We start from the raw sequence: 17,896 nt of genomic DNA, 5'->3' as shown, positions 1-17,896 counted from the left end.
ATGGCACCAGCACGCTCTACTGGGCCCTGTGAAAGGATGCAGGGTTGGTGTGAAAAGCTGTGTTGTTTATCACAGTAAATATTGTTGTTCACTTTCAGTTGATCTCTTCTTATTGAAATTGAGCAAGTTCATTAAGGAAGATCTCTATCATCACACTCCACCTTTAAATATAATAGGTGAACATTGCTATTTCCTTATTTATTTGTGTCACTTCCACTTTCCCACACTGTCAAAATCCCTTCATTCTCAATTTTGATGTCACTATAGCTGACAATGATGTTTCTTGCTGTTTTCTTTCCTTTAACAACAGGAAGAAGACTACTGCAGGTCAGCCTGTGGCACATATACAACTCAGCACATTTCAAGCTGTGATATACTCCAACACATGTAGCTACTGTTATAAATTACAGTATACATTGCCTAAGAATTCATTGCAATGACATATTTTGTTATCTTTCTAAAATATAAGTATTTTTTTATTTTGTCAATAAGAAAAATGCAAGATAACTGGATCTCTATTATTTTCTTATCTTGTCAGAACTGTTCAGAATACTACTGATATGAATAGTTTTTTAGCCACAGCACCAATGATGATTTGATTGTACCTGCATCCCATATGCATGAAAGAGTCATGTAACTAAGACTAAATTCTCCTTGGGGAAAATGGCAAAAGGGCGCCACTTAGTGGTTAACTTACGCTTCTACCTTGGACACACATTCACACCTCTCTCTTTTTCCTTTCTGCAAGCTGTACTACAAATATGATGGAACACTGACATTTCTCCAGAGCTAGCAAACATTTGAAAACAGACAGGTGCAGATATAATTTTTGGCTGACAAAAATGATTGATTTTTATTTATATATTTAAAAAAGAAAATCTGGAATAATTTCCTGCTGTGACTGAAGAGCCATCTGGACTGCACATTGATGGTTTTGAGGGAAGCATATTCTAACTTTCAAGTTCACATTAATTTGAATATCTACAAGCTACATCTTAACAGAGAGAAATTAATAACAAACTGAGAGAAAATGAGAAAATGTTGATCTTATAATCCAACTTGCCAATGCCACAGCATATGAAACAACATTACAGTTATTCTTTGCTTTGACTGTAAACTTAAAAAAAATAGTTAAAATTAAAGAGGAGTTCTTCAGGAACAGAGTACAACACCGACAAAACATTAGAAAAAATGTAAAAGCATCAAAACCTTCCTCATGTCTACACTACAGTTTAACTTAAAGGACTATACGACCAATGCTGTCCTCTGGCACCCTTTCAATGAGAAATTCTACTCCCTAAAGGAATTAACTATTATGATGTGCCTATAGTGCAAATTTGGCCAATACTGGGGCTATAATCTCCTCTGTGTATTAATCAATATATATGGTGTAGCCTTATCACTACTCATTGCTTCCAAATATGTGCTGTATAGGAGGTTGGAGAGTTGTAAAGGGCCATAACTTCCACACTCAAGATACTGTTGTTATGAAACTGAGTCCATCAGTCCATCTAACTGAAGCTGGACTTTGCTGACTGAGGAAGGAAGGCAGTTCCACCACTGGGTAATCAGGAGAGAGAAAAAGTGAGATAAGACCAGAGTATAACCAGGTCACCCAAGTAAATGGAGAGCTAAGCACAATATAGTTGTGTGCAAAAGTCTGGCCACACCTTGGCAAATAACATATTTTGCAGATTTTTTTTGAAAGATGTAAACACAGGCCCTCAAGGATATGGAACATATAACACAATATTTTCAGCAAACATCAATGCATACATTTATGCCATAAACTGAACAAAAACAAAAACGTGCGAAAGTTTGGGTGTATTCAGACTGCATTCAAATCACTTTAAGACAGACTATCTGCACTGTTATTTGCAAGTGATTGGATCAGATTTGTGTATCCAAGCATCACTAGTCTTCTATGGCAAGACCTATCTGTACACTTCGGCTAAATCCATATGCTTGATTATTATTATTATTATCATAATAGTAGTCTATGTAAAATATCTACTGTTGATGAAATTTGCTTTTTTCCACTTTTGTTCTGTAAATGATTTGATGGAGTGAAGTATAATGTCGGCTACACACAAAATAATAGGCTCATAGGCTTAATAACTTCATATAATAATTTCTAATAATCTGCTAAATTACATCTCCCTGAGCATTCTTACCAGATTTGTTGGGATTAAAGCAGCAGACATACCAAAATCGTCAGGAGCCGTTCAGAAAAACACTTTGATGTGAGTTACAGGGTCAGGAATTTCAAATTATCTCCATGGAAACACTGGAGGTCTGAGTACCCACTCAGAGCACAATTTTGTCACCTTGCGGCCCAGCACCCTTGCAGACTTGACATGATGACAGTTAGCACATCACAGTATATACAATTGGAATCCACAAGTGCTCGGTCTGCAAGTCCTGTGGATGGACATTTGGATTCAGACTTTGTTTTGGCGCTGTGTCAGTGCTGGAGGAAGATATCACCAACCTATCAGCATGGGTTGCTGTGGTAACAACATAGGTATCAGTAAATGCACATGCTGGTGACATTGCTTTCCAGTGTGAAAGCATGAAATGGATCCAAGCTGCCAAAGTGCCAGCAGACAATTTATTTATTTTTGGTGCCCCCTCCAATTTAACTGTTGTTCAGCCCTGTACCCCCAACCTAGCAATAATCTGGATCTGCCCCTGTGTTGTAGCCAGTGGCACAGGAAACATTGCACAGGTGGAGGAAAGAATAGATTACACTAAATATTCTACAACAGTGATCCTATCAAAATCCACCATGGACTACCACAAGAGACACGAACTGCAGGTTTTAGAATGGCACTCAGAGTTAAGAGTTAAGCATAGTTGAAATTCTGTAGGTAGACTTTTTTTAAAAATCTATTAATATCCATAATTCCTTATGTAGAGAGGCTGTGTATGTTTTCAATTAAAAATCACCAAATGATGTTAGTTGTTTAGGGATGCCCAGACTGAAGACAGCACAGAGTAGAGTAGATCACTGCATTCAGTTCAAACTGTAAAAAGGGAATACAGGGCAGTTTTCCCCCAGATTAGTTCTATATTCTTGCACACTCAAAGCTTTCATGCACAGATTAATTGGTAGGGGACTTAACATAAAAAGGATGTTCCCTCGTTTTATTTAAGAATCACACAGTAACTTCTCTCAGAGCTCCATGGACATTTACATTAAAATGCCTTTTACATATTTATTTTTGTTGTGATTAGCCTGAACATAGTATAAGTGTGTTTTCTTTATGAATTCAGTTGCTGTGTCAGTCGAGTTGGATCTGTTAGCTCTGTCATATTCAAGTCCCTAAAAACGTGGTAAATCTTAAAGGTCCTCTCCAGATATTTTTAAAAATGTATAAAAACACCTTACTTTGAATGATATTTTGTTAAATTCTTGAAATCTACACTTTCTCCCTCATTAAATTGCAGAATCTATAAATATTTACATATTTTTCATTTTAAAAGTGTATGTGCTGAACACAAGATGTCTCCTACTAAAAGTCAGTTCTCAGTGTATGTGCACTGGAGGTTTTGAGTTTTCATATCACGCTTGTGTAAATTGGGTTCTGGATCACGGCTGGCTCCAAACTAGTTGTGATGTCACAAATCCTGCTCTTAGATACATGCCTTAAACTCACACATTTTTGAGTGGAGTGGGGCCTTAAATATTATTTATGAATAGTTTAACGCTAATCTGTTTGTTTCTGACTGTGTGGGTGTGGTTTTCTCTATATTAGATTCACACCAACCAAAATTCTGCTAAATACTAATTGGTGCATATTTGCTTTTTTTTTTCAAACTGAACTCTGCCCAGTTCAAATCAGTGAGACGATCACGTACTGTAGGGAAAAATAGGCTAAAATAGTGCACAGCACACACTGATACCTTTTCCTGCCCCTAGGATGAACTGGAAATGTCCAAAACAGTTTGGCTTTCCTTGTCCACTATCTGGGTAGCTCGCATCTATTCATTATAAGGATGTTAGCAAGTCCATGCAAGCAGCATGCCAAAGCCCTGTGCTTGCTTTATTGAATTTAGTTTTTGATCTATTGTATTTGCATTTAAAAGCCCTGCTAGACTTCTTAATTCACTGTAAAACACACTATGGAATGTAAAGTGTATTATTAGCTACTCCTCAGGGGTATGAAAATGTGAATTTGAGTGTGTGTGTGTGTGTGTGTGTGTGTGTGTGTGTGTGTGTGTGTGTGTGTGTGTGTGTGTGTGTGTGTGTGTGTGTGTGTGTGTGTGTGTATGTTTTTGTACATTAGCTGGACATTTCTGGTAAAGAAAACAAAAAACAAACTCATATTATCTTATATCCACCATCTGTTCCTGTATCTTCACATCAAAAGCCGGAGATACTGATAATTAAAAAAGCTTAGGATGAGCTCTGGTGTGTTTGCATGTGTGGATGGTTGGGTGGTCAGTAGCCCTTGGTTAGGCATATTACTCCAAAACTTCAACTCAGTCCTTGATTCAGAAAACTATTTATGTCTAGGTGCAGAACAGAAAAAAAGCATCCATCAATTCACTCAACTTTCAGATGTTCATGGGGATCATAGAATAAATTAGCATTTCCAGAAGTCCTAATTAATGATTCAGCAGGCCAGTCAAAGAAGTGAGCCCACATGAATGATTAAAAATGTGCTAACCTAATTTAGGGTCTAATCCATAATAAATGAATTACACTGTTTAGTCATAGCAGAGAGAGAATGCAAGGGAGAGGGGCAGAAGATTTAGACATCAATGAATACTGAGACTTACCAAGTGACAAACACTGCTTCAGATGGCTCAACCTCACCACTTCAGCTGTGAGCCGCAACAACCTGGGAAAATCAAGGTATAACCATGGCCAATTAGACCGATGCTGTCACTCTGGAGTGAACTGAACTGGAGACTGAATTTGATCTATTTTCTGAGTCACCATGTCCTATTTTATTCATCTGGACCTTGTTCAGTTGTTTTTCACAGCTCAAATTGTGAGAGACGGCCAGGTTTGTGTGTGAATACACAAAAGAGGAATGAGAAAGTGTTTGAGTGTTACTGTATGTACAGTAACAGAAAGAGAGAGAGAGAGAGAGAGTGAGAGGAAGTAATACTGTAATCTAGAGGTGAGGTGTAATATCAAAGAGAAGAGACAAGTGAAGTGCTGGAGCTGCAGCCAACCAGTACAAATCCCTGTGGAAGAGAAAATCTCATAGTGACAGCTTTCAATTACAACAGTATGAGAGTGTGTGTGTGTGTGTGTGTGTGTGTGTGTGTGTGTGTGTGTGTGTGTGTGTGTGTGTGTGTGTGTGTGTGTGTGTGTGTGTGTGTGTGTGTGTGTGTGTGTGTGTGTGCACTACCTCTCAGTACTTCTGGGATTCACTGACAGTTCGATGTCACAGCTTCTGAATTGAAAGTACGTCATGTACACACAAGAGAGCCACATAATTCCTGCCTTCTTTCCTTTTTTCTTTGTCTGTGCCTCATTCACACATTTTGTCCATGCTGTATCCTCAGGTGTCTGGGTTGAACTGCTGTTGGACCTAAACCCAAAGAGAGGAGTGTACGTCCTGGATATAGATGGTGTTTTGAAGCCTTTACTTAAAGGAGGCAAAGACCACCTGGAACTACAGGTGAGGATTATGATTATGTATTTGTTTATTTCATTTAATAATGTAAGGGACAATGCAGATGCACAGTATAAGGATGTCTGGCTAAAGCTTATTAGCTGTCTAACCCCTGGTTAGCCTTCTGGTTGAAAATTCTGCCAATTAAAATAATCCTGGCCAGTGTCACTATCACTGAAAATATACTACATGGCCAGAAGAATGTGGAAACATGAACCTTACACCAACATGTGATTGTTGAACACATCATTCACAAACCATGCTGTAATCTGCTCCTCTGAGCAGGGATTTGCTCCCATTCAGGAACCAGATTATTGAATCCTGATGTTGACTAATAAGGCACGCTCGAAGTCAGCATCACCATTCATCTTGACAGTGTTTAATGGGGTTTAGGTCAGGGCTCAGTGCAGGCAAGTCATCCACACTAGTTTAGTTTAGTTTCTTTACAAATCTTGCTTTGTGCAAGGGGACATTGTCATCTTGACACAGGAAAGGGCCTTCCCCAAATGCTTCCAAAAATTGGACATATACAATTGTCTAGGATATTATTGTATGCTGTAGCATTATGATTTCCTTTAATTGGATTTAAGGGGCTCAGCCTAAACCATGAAAACCAGCTCCAAACCAAAAGATGATACATATGTGTGTAATATACTTTTGGCCCCTCTTTAAATGACTGTTGTGGAAAACTGAATTATAGCATTATGTTATTATTATATTATATCCATAGCAGCTTAATGACATGTAGGAATGATGTTTACTGTATGAAAATAAAATAATAGTTCAGCACTGCAAATTCAAGATGATACATAGTCATTTCATGAGTAAATTATGGGAATTGGGCTTACTATAAGTAACTGCTAACAGCTCATTTTGCAGTGGCAACCTGTATCCGTGAACATTTTACCTGTGAAATTAGTTCAAATTCAAAATGCTGTTTTCCTGTAATGAGATAACTTTGAGAGAAGGAGGGAGGGATTTTGGAATTGATCTCTAAAATTACAGTCTCCACATGGTGGCAGTAGCACAGCATTATTTTCTGCTCCAGCCTGGTGAGTGACTCATCGAACCAGAGGAGCTGCAGCCTCTCAGACAGACAGAGGAGATAAAAAAACAGCCAAACCTGCTGTATTGACCCCAGTCTCAAGGCTGCAGTTCATCTGCTAACCTTTCAGAATGAAAAGCACACCGTGGCTGCGGAAGCATCCAGATTTGCTTGTTAAATATAAATAGAGAATATCATGGGACATAGCACGTATAATAGAGGAGATGTAGAGTTTTGACATGCTGTCACGCTCTAAACCGGCCCATGCAGTCTACAGGCTTTGTTCAGACACTTTTTAGTGTGCCCTTTCTTCAAACCTTACATCAAAGAAATCAATGATCTGATTTTGACTGACTGGTGAGGACTGCCATGGTCAAGCCAGTCAATTTTTTGCTAAACCTGACAATTTGAAAGAAGGAAGAGATGCCTCATAAGGATTTTGAACAAGCTCACTTGCTGTGAGGCATCGTTATGTAAGACAGCACAGGCACTAAAGGATGGGGCAGAGTTTTGTTGCTGAGGCACTTTTTCAACTATTCTGTACTTTGTAGCAAAAAATAGTGTCCCAGAATGAGTCTTATAGGCTTGTGAATGTGAGATGAGGAATAACATTAATGCATTATTCTGCTGTTTATGTAACTGGGAGAGGGGCGATTCTCATGAATATACAGCCAGGGTTAAAGGCTCTTCATCCATTTTCCACTGTTTACTTTATTACTATACTTTTAAGGACCTTCACCGATTACATTCATCACTTTAACATCAGTTCCTCATGTCAACCTTCACCGATACATGATCTTATTCTATCCATGTGTATGCACATTATGTATATCTGTGCGGTACTATCAGATGCATGTATGTGTCTGTGTGTACTTGTGTGGGTGGCTCCCAATCGCTATTGAACAGCCAGGTGAAACGATTTGGCAGTGTCCAAACGCTGCAGGGGTAAACTAATCCTGGATCCTGATCTTAATCTGAGTATTGAGCTTCTGTGTGGGGGGGCCATGCTGACACCTGATGGTGTGGAGGTCAAAGCAGTGTGTGTGTGTGTGTGTGTGTGTGTGTGTGTGTGTGTGTGTGTGTGTGTGTGTGTGTGTGTGTGTGTGTGTGTGTGTGTGTGTGTGTGTGTGTGTGTGTGTGAGTGAGTGAGTGATGCTTCTCTTGCCCTTTCCAAATGTCACAGATGGGCCAACTCCTGAGGAGCGGGCCCATAATGTGGGGCCCACACATTATGCATGCGTGTGTGTTTGTGTGGGTTGTGATAATCTCCAGCATTAAACCCTTCAAACGCATAATATCTACTGAAGTTTGTGTCTGTGTGCGCACGTTTGTACGCACAGTTTGTTTGCATGTAGCTCTCTCTTCTGCATCCCATTCTCTATTCTCTTACTGCATCTTTAATAACCATCGTCCGCAGTGCTGCGAAGTTCACAAAGTCTTCAAAACATCTGCTTACCACAAAATTTCAAAATAGATTTTCATATATTTTTCCCAAGTGTTTTATAGGAATGACTTGATTTATATGCATGAACACCACTTTCCTAAAGTTATAAACAAAAGATTCTGAGTTCCGTTCTTGCAAGGCTGTCAAGTGTCATTTTAATAAGTGAATGGCAGCCCACTTTTTCTAATAGATTGACTAGTCACATTTTGTGGAATAATTAGCTCACACATGAATAAAAACATTGTCAAACTCAACATGAACAATCTGCAATCTGGGCTCAGCTTTATGAATCCCCATTTTTGTTCTTACTCAAATTTGTTCCATACCCATGTGACTAATGTGAGAGAATATTAAAAAAAACAAACGAGTGCTGTATTCAGGCTAGCATTGTCCGCCTACAGTCTGTCACTAGTTGGTCCTTTTCTATTCCTCATGGCATAAAAAAAACAATTAGCAGAGTACAGTGTTCGCTTGAGAATTTTTGACCATTATTGCCAAAAAGAAACAGAAAACGTATGTGTCAAACAGTGCTTTATGATGCTAATGTTTATTTTTTTCATGGGGACTTTTCAGCGGCACATCATTTTTGCCAGCTGGGAGTGAACAAAACAACAGCAATGAACAACAGCAAACAAGAAATGTTTGATGTATCCCTTCTCTTTTATTTTCACTGTTTGTGTTTCTATTTTGTCTCTTGCTTTTTGAGGTTGGTTTCTTCATTTGAGAGAGTTGTTTGTGTTACAAACACTGATTATGGTGTCCAGAATTTCAGGTATAATACAAAATTGATTTCCTCTTTAGACACCACAGTAAGATATGGTTTTCACTCAGTTTTTGCCAGAATAATACAATGATTTGAGGCACAGCAGATCAAACAACACGGCTCACATTGAGAAACACCTGACCTTTTTTTTTAAGCTTATAATAATTTAAAAAAAACAATTCAAATGTGTCCATATTTCATTAGTTCTTGCAGATAAAAAAGGTCCATGTTTACCGCTCTTAGAGTCAGACTCTGCAGGGGACTGGAAGTGGTGGTGGTACCGATGGTGGGGGGTCGCACAAATAGAGCCAAAGCACAGTTTATAAAATAGTTTCTATGGCAATGATTACACAACGGGTTGTCTTACTCATGGGCATAACCCATAATGATGGTGTTTGAAATCTTACAAACTGCAAAATACTGTCATTATTAGAGGAACAAAACTCCCATCACTGTGCGACTGACAAATTAGTATCAGAGGCACCATAACTTTATGGTTTACCAAGGAAATAAAATGTCTTATCAAAGAAAAAGATACAGCACTAATGATTTATAGAAAAACTTGTTTCCCTCATATTGTTTAGAAGATTCAGATTAGTTAGAGGATATATCTGATGATATTCTATATTATTCTTATTGTCAGGTCAGGTGAAAACCAAACATGAATCCCACTGCCAAATATTGCCTTTGTAGCCAAAGCTAGATACAGCTTATTACTCTGAGCGATGGACCTCAATTATTATCCATGAACTTTTAATAACATAGTGAGTCACATTATTTCCCTGGGTGACATGTTTCTTCATTATGATGAATATATATACTGTTTATTTTTAAGGAATCCCACTGAATACTCATCACCTAACCATGTCCTCTGGAAATTATCTTTATACCACTAATTTGCAACATATAATATGTTGATACTGAATGAAATAAGTCAAATATTCCCTGACAACCCTATTTACCCTATAATACCCTCTCTTGCAATACTGTAAATATGCTTGTAACAAGTAAACCATGATTATATTTTATGGTTATGTTTAGAGACTCATCCCAACTGGTTGGGGAGAGGTCATGTTCTTGTCCAAATCATGAAATAACTTAAATTGAGGCTGACACAGGACATGTTAATTTTTTCTTAACAATTAACTGAAACCACAACATTTTCCTAACATTATCTAAAGTGCTTTTGTTGTCCAAACCTAAACACACACACACACACACACATACAAACTCACACACACACACACACACACACACACACACACACACACACACACACACACACACACACACACACACACACACACACACACACACACACACACACACACACACACACACACACACACACACACAGAGAGAACATGTGAAACAAACCCATCTCTGGTATCACAGTCCCCAATCTCACCCCAATCACCTCCCTGTGACTTGGATGTGTTAAAAAAAAATGCAAGGAAAGTTTATTTGTGTAGCACCTTTCAACAAGACATGAAAGGCATTAGGACAAGATATAAAAACACACATGACAATATAAAAAGCAACATTTAAAAAGAATGTAAAAGAGTAACAAATAAATAACAATGTACAATTAAAGCCGCAAGCGGCGATGGCGGGCCCTCGCTCACCCATGCCACCGCGGGGCCTGAGGCATGGCGGGGCTGTGGCGTGAAGCAGAAAGTGAGAAAAAACCTGGAAGGAGGCCAAAAATGCAATGTTTCGTTCATCCAGTAGGGGGAAGTCACAGGTAGTTACACATATGGTCTGGTGTGGTCTGGTGTGTTCAGGGCGGCCACTCATCAGTCATGTGAAGTTTGGAGTGAATTGGACAAAGCATGAAGGAGTTATGAGAGGTTGATGGTTCATCCACCAGGGGGCAGTAGAGTGTAACAAAACACAAGCGGTTGCGTTCAGGGTGGGACAGTGATTATACATGTGAAGTTTTGTGGAAATCGCACAATGATGATGTAAAATATGGCACTTCCTGTTTCCACTAGGGGGCGACACGAGTGAGATCGCCTATGAGCGAATGGAGACGTTGAGGTCGGCACCCTGGACCTGTGTACCAATTTTCATGATGATACGAGTTCAATAAAGCCATCAAAAAGCCAAACGTATTTTCATGGCGAGGAATTGATGGTCGCCGCGTCGCCACACGGACGCCATTACTCGTAGCTTCACAGTCTTCATAATGTAGCTTCACCAACTGGTTCTGAATGAAGTTGATGGGGCAAAGTATGTAATTTTAATGAATCTTAGTTAACTTCCTGTTACCACCGGGGGGCGCTATGAGTTAAGTGGGAAGTTAATATATCGGGACGTTCAGGGCGGAGCCATCATCATGTCCAGCAAGTTTGAAGCTGATTGGATGAAGTATGTGGGCGTGAGAGCCACTCGTATGTACATGGCGAGCACGCCAAGGTTAGTTGAGCCCTGGCAGACACGCCCTTTGACCTACGGATGCGCAGAGCACAACTTAAGCTCAGCTAGGTCTGGAGATGTTGCGTACCTAATTTGAACTTGATCGGGCGAACGCTGTGGGAGGAGTTAATTTTAGGCGGGAAAAATCAAAACCAAAATGGCCGACTTCCTGTTGGGTTGAGGTCATGAGGTCAAGAGGCTTTTTTGCATATGTGGGTATAATACATATGTGTACCGAATTTTGTGAGCATAGGACAAAGTTAGCAAAATTCCCTATGGGCATTTTTGGACTTTGTAGGGGGCGCTATTCCGCCATTCTGCGTCGACCATGTGCGACCACCCAAAAATATCGAATTTCGGATGAGGCCGGACGTCCGTGCAAAAGTATAAGCATTTTCGCATTTGGGAAAGGGGCGAAATTGGGGCACGAAATGTCGGAAGAAGAATAATAATAATAATAATAATAATAATAATAATAATAAACATTACAATTTCAATAGGGCTTTCGCCAGGCGACTTGCAGTCGCCGCTCGGGCCCTAATAACACAATTAAATAGGAAACAGCACTTACTTACACTGGATAAATGTTCCCAGTGAATAAAATCGAGGTAGCAATTACATTTGCCACTGAAACATATTTGGAAAAAAATTAGTAGTGTATTGTAATATCTCTGAAATATACGGTTGCACTAGCATACCAAATGTGCATTAGTCCGCTGCTTAATATAGTCCTCAAATGCACTATTATTGCTGCTTGAGTAACATTTGGTTAAACATAAATGCAAAACAGTTTTAGGAAAGCCCCTTTTTTAAATAAAATGTTAAATAGTAACATCTTCAGTGGCACATATAGTCTACTATATGAGCTTAGACCTGAGTGCCACAGACAGGGTGAGGAAATAGAGTTATATATTGGTTTTGATCTTTTCATGGTAATTGTTGACCATACAAAAAAAAAAAGAGTTATCCATGGCACATTACTGCTGTATTCTTTGTATTGTTGCTCTTAATCACTTTTTAATTAAATGACCACAATTGCACAGTTTCACTAAAGACACTCATATCCACTGCTCTTTAACTGTTCTGGGCCTTCTTATTATCATGTTTTTGTGAATTCCTGTTGTGCTTTAGCGTGGATCATTTTAGCTTTCATACTCAACCAAATGTACTCTGTGGCAACAGATGTCGTGGGAACACGAAGGGTCAGTCATTTGTGTGCATGTGTGCTTCCATGTGTATGCATTTATAACTCTGTGTGTGTGTGTGTGTGTTTGTGTGCTTGTGTGCTTAATTTATTCGGGAATTCCCCTGATATCAGCTGGCACACATTACTTTCCCAGCCTCTCTCATAATCCTCTTCCCTCTTCATAAGTGTTTCCCAGACCAAAATGGAAAACCAATTGAATAATGAAGTAAAATCTGATACAATACTTCACATATTTTCTCTCTTAGCATCCCAACTAATGAGGCAAACAGGGTAGCTTAATAAACTGTTTAGGTTAGACATTATGGATAATTTAAAGGCCATTCATTAGGAAACTGTAAAAGAGACTTACTTCATCCAGTGTCTCTCTGCTTGTTTAAATCATGTTTAACCCTCATCCTACCAACATATTTAACAACAAGGACAACTGACTGGGGTCCCTGGGGACTCAAAGAATAAACCATCTTATTTCTTCTCAAAACATTACTGGTTAAGTAATTAATGACATCTGAAGTAAAAACAAAAAATAGATTACATTATTTTAGGAAAGTTACAGTTAATTTGTAAATTCTGTACAACAAAAACATATACTTTTCTGAAATAAAATTTGCAGCTCTTAAATTAGGACCCATGGCAAACATGAACACAGTTTCGTCTATTAAAACTGCATAGGCAGGAGTTGCTTTTGACTGGGGTCCCCCAGCACCCCAATACGTTGTTTTTGTTGTTGTTGTTTTTGTAGAACTAATTAAAACAGAAAACAATGATATGAAGTCGTTAGGAACAAACTGATTAACAACGTTTTTTTTAAGCACTAACTAAAACAGAAAACAATGATATGAAGTCGTTAAGAACAAACCAATTAACAAAGTAATGAAAAACTGCAAATAAAACTGGAAATAAATCACCTGTGAGATATAACAGAAAGTATATGTGTCGGATCTGTGGGGGTATCCCAGTCGGTAACATTAATTAATGGGTATTACATTTACAATACCAATAGGACAAAATAATCAGGTCATATCATATCAGGCTATATCATTAACAAAATTCATATCCCAGCCCATATTCTCATTAGGAAAGCAGAATTTCACCACAGCACACTGACAGTCTTTTTTTTTTCTTCCTTTTCTTCTAAACCAAGAATGCAACACTTTTGTTTTTGTCTTTAAGTCAGAATCTAGTGAAGTATATTTCTAAACACACATAAGAGTTTTATGCTTATGTTCGTTTGCAATTTGTAACTCAACTTCATTATTTTAGTAGAATCCCTGTTTGGTTTGGTATTCATACACTAATTTCTGTTATGAAATCATTACTATTTTTTTAGTTATTGTACATCACTATATAACTTCTGTCAAAGAACAATTGAGCAATTCAGACATGTACCACAGCAAGAGAGAATAATGCTCAATCCAGTTGAGGCTTAGCATTATGTTGAGGGATGTTAAAAGAACTGATGTTGGTTGACAAGAACAATAATGTACTGTATCTGCTTCTTAGAGGGCTCTTTATTTTGTTTCCATCTTGTTTGCTGTGTTATCTGTCAATCACTTGTGTGTACAAGAGCCATTGATTACCTACTGTCCTTTTAAGGTTCTATTAATTGATTTTGTTGGCCAACAGTGATGTAAACAACTCAACATCTGACATTATCACTTTATATGGTTATTATGGTGTTTTATTCACCATCTGCTGTCTATTTGAGTCATGTTTCTTTCCACCAGATGAATATAATATTCAGTCTCTTTTTTAGCTGTTTGCACCAAATGTCTCTTTCACTTGCTGCATGCCCCTCTATGTTAACCAGCTAGCCACTGTTTTAACTGTCTGTCATTTGGTGCTCGGCAAGTAGTGGGCTTGTTTTTAGGATGTTTTTTTGCTCAAGAAAGGTGCCTGCTATATATTAGGTTTTTAAAAAGAGAAGTGTGTGGGCTAGAAAGCTGAGCTACAATTATGTATGACTTTGGCACTCTCATTCTCTGAGGACCATGAATGTCACAAAATTTAACGATAACCCATTAAATAGCTGTTAAGATATTTCAGTCTTGACCACAGTAGTGGACCAGCTGGCCGATCAACTGACCAAAATTATCATAAAATTATTGAGTGCAGCTTTAAGCAATTTATAGGCACTGAGGATATTAATTGCAACATTGGCAGAGAGATGACTAAAATCCACAATATTGAGATCCATTTAAATGGGAATTTGGTGCATGTTGTTGCATAATGAAGACAGTCATCTAAAGTTGGTGCTCTGGCCTTGGAGGCTGAATGTGGAAGATCAAGCTCTCTTCCAATTTGGGTTGAGATTCAATAGTCATTATAATGAGATGATTGCCTCGGTCCAGTGTTCCCCTCTCTTTCCACACTCCCCTTTATCCTCCTTTATTGGAGCTTCCGCAGCACGTTGAGCACATACAGCCACAGATCCTTCAGAAGACGCTGCAATAACTATTCATTCACTGCCATGTGTTTGCTCTGTGAGTGTGTGAGAACCTGTACCACACAGACAGACAGACACACAGACACACACACACACACACACGCGCGCACACACACACACACACACACACACAGAACGAGAGAAGCAGACAGAATAGAAGGCAGATGCAGATTTGTGTTAACAATACTTATTTGAGCATTTCTGTTCCTGTGACTTAAAAAGTCTGTATATGAGTGCGCAATACAATACTAGATGTAGGTGCGTTTTCATGCACCTGTTTACATTTTCAATTTTCAATCTGCAAAAAGGGGAAACATCAGAAATTCAAAATATAAAGGATAAAACATGACAAAAATGTTTTACACATGATGAAAAGAAAATGTGACAAAGTAAAATGAAAAACAGACCTAGCAAATAAATCATGACGTACATGAAGCACGTAATTTAAATGTCACTCAAGATTCTACTATCAGATCTGTGTAGACCAATAGAAGACTGTAATGTTCATTGAATGAATATGAAAACAAAAATAAATACCATACTTCTGTCACGTTTTCCATAAGATTTTTCATTGTTTGAGGTTTGACTGGCACTCTTTTAATTTCATCTCTTTGTGCCCTTTTCTTCTGAAATATTGGCACCAGGACTAAAGACTCAGCGTCACAAACTGTTTATCTTGATGAAGCCAACTCCTAATATTTACAATATTTTACATTAATTTTGCATTTTCTTTTGCTGATTTTCTGGAAACGTGGTTAAAATATGTGCTATGCTCGACAGAAATGTAGCATTGCCTAATAGTCTGATACCTTATGAGTTTAGTTTGTAATCAACCTGTCACCTTCCAGGTTGCTGTTTAATATTAACTGTTAATTAGAGCAAATGATGATACTAAAATCAACTTCATTCTCTTACGCGTTCTTCATCCTCTCAATATTCTTTCCTCTCTCCTATTGCAAAGTTATCAGCACAAATCTTATTCTCTCCCCGTCTTGCTTTCTCCATTTCTCTCTCCCTTGCTGAGCCTGGGTGTTTGGGTGTTTTGTGTAGGCAGCAGTGATATCTCAGTTGTGGGTATTATTAGTCTCTCTGGAGAGCTCCACCTGTAAACAAGTCACGCTGTCAGAGAAGGAGGTAAAACCAACCATGAGAAATGGGCAGTGGGGGCTTTGGGGGGGGGGGGGACTAAGCAAAGACTTTCTTTAATGAAATGGATAAATGTGGATCTGCTCAATATATGTGCTGATATGTGTATATATACTGTTGTGCTAAATAAGTGCATTAAGAAGTTGATATAGTTTAGGTCCATAGTCATCGCTCTCTAATAGTGAATAGTTGGCGGTCCTGTGGATTTGGCATCTGTTTTATTTATTTATTTTTAAAATGTTATGGTCAAGCCACAGAGGCGCCCCAAGCATCCTTTATTTTTTTGGTGTCGCACACTTTTAGTAGATACACATCGTTTAATTAAAGAAAGGTTTCCTTAAAATTAAGTGGCATCTTTAAATAAACGTGGATGAAATAGAAACTGTCATGCATAAGAATAGTTGATTATTTAAGATGTTAGGAGAAGGTAGTAAGAATGATATTATGTAAAATGTTAAATCCTTCTAAAATCCTTTTAAAATAAAAATGAGTCAATAATAGACTAATGACACATATGTCAATTATGTGTTATTATTACTTTTTTATTACTAATAGTGCACAATTTAAATGCAAATTCATTTAATCTCTTAATAACTTGTTTCAATATATCAATTAATTAATCAATTATAATTAAGCACTGAAAAAGTTTATAATTATTTCAGTGGCACACACCCCCATATAAATTACCCTCAAGGGATGTAAAAGATATATTGAGTTTAACAGAATAACTGGAATCAACCTTGGCTGTTTGAAGCAGTGATGTCAGCTACGGGTCTCTTACTGAGTCACTGTCAAAACAGATGGCAGTGGTTATCACACACAAAGGAGGTACTGAACTAGGTTTTCCATTTTTTTCTGGTCACTGAGACTGTATTTTACAGTGAAGCAGCGTGTGTGTATGCACTGTACTTCATGTGATTTAGCACGCACGGATGTGGTGTGGTCTTGTATTCAAGCCTCTGCAGCTTGTTGCTGTAGAATATTGCAGTGAGTGAAAAAGGAGTTAAGTCCTTTTAAAGTAGTACATAGCTTAGCTTAAATATAACAGATGTAAGGTGTTTGTAGCCACTAATTGCATCAGTTAATTAACATTTTAATTAAGACTAATTGATATGATTAAATTAAATACATTTGTTAATCACTGTCTTTTTTCCCCCTCGGTTTAGACACATCTTAAAAAAGACCTGTAATTGTATAATATAATTCCAGGTAATATTCAGTATTTAAAATTTTTCAGTATAGCTTCGGATTAGTTTTTTTCTGGCTTCAAAGATTGGAATGTATTTTATCACTTGTCATCACTGCACACATGAAGCTGTGTAAAGGCACAGCATGCATCATTTATCATTTCTATATACAAGATAGACTCAAAATATGAATGTTTTCCTCTGTAATGCTGGAATAGAAATAATAAATAAATCAGTAAGCAATTGAATGACATTTTGTTGATGAAAATATACTTAAATTGTTGTTATTAAAGATTGCTTGGGTATAAACGAAATCAATAAGACAAGCTAATAAAATATCCACAGGTGAAGAAAGGTAGCTATGATTTTAATTTTTAAAACGTGTTACCCTTTTTCTGTGACTGCATTGCTGGAGCAGTTTCTGAACAGAGCTAGGCTGAATGCATCTTCTGTGCTTCAGACACGTCAAATTTACAACTTCTGCTAACCATCCTCCACTCTCTCTCTCTCTCTGCTTTTAACTCCTGCTTTTTAATATCACTTTCACTTTTGCTATCTTCACACATCTCTTAACGCAGCCATCTCTCTCACTCTCACTGTCTCATTTCCT

The sequence above is a fragment of the Scomber scombrus genome, chromosome 2 (assembly GCF_963691925.1).
Source record: "Scomber scombrus chromosome 2, fScoSco1.1, whole genome shotgun sequence".
Taxonomy (NCBI): domain Eukaryota; kingdom Metazoa; phylum Chordata; class Actinopteri; order Scombriformes; family Scombridae; genus Scomber; species Scomber scombrus.
This window is presented reverse-complemented; position numbering follows the sequence as displayed.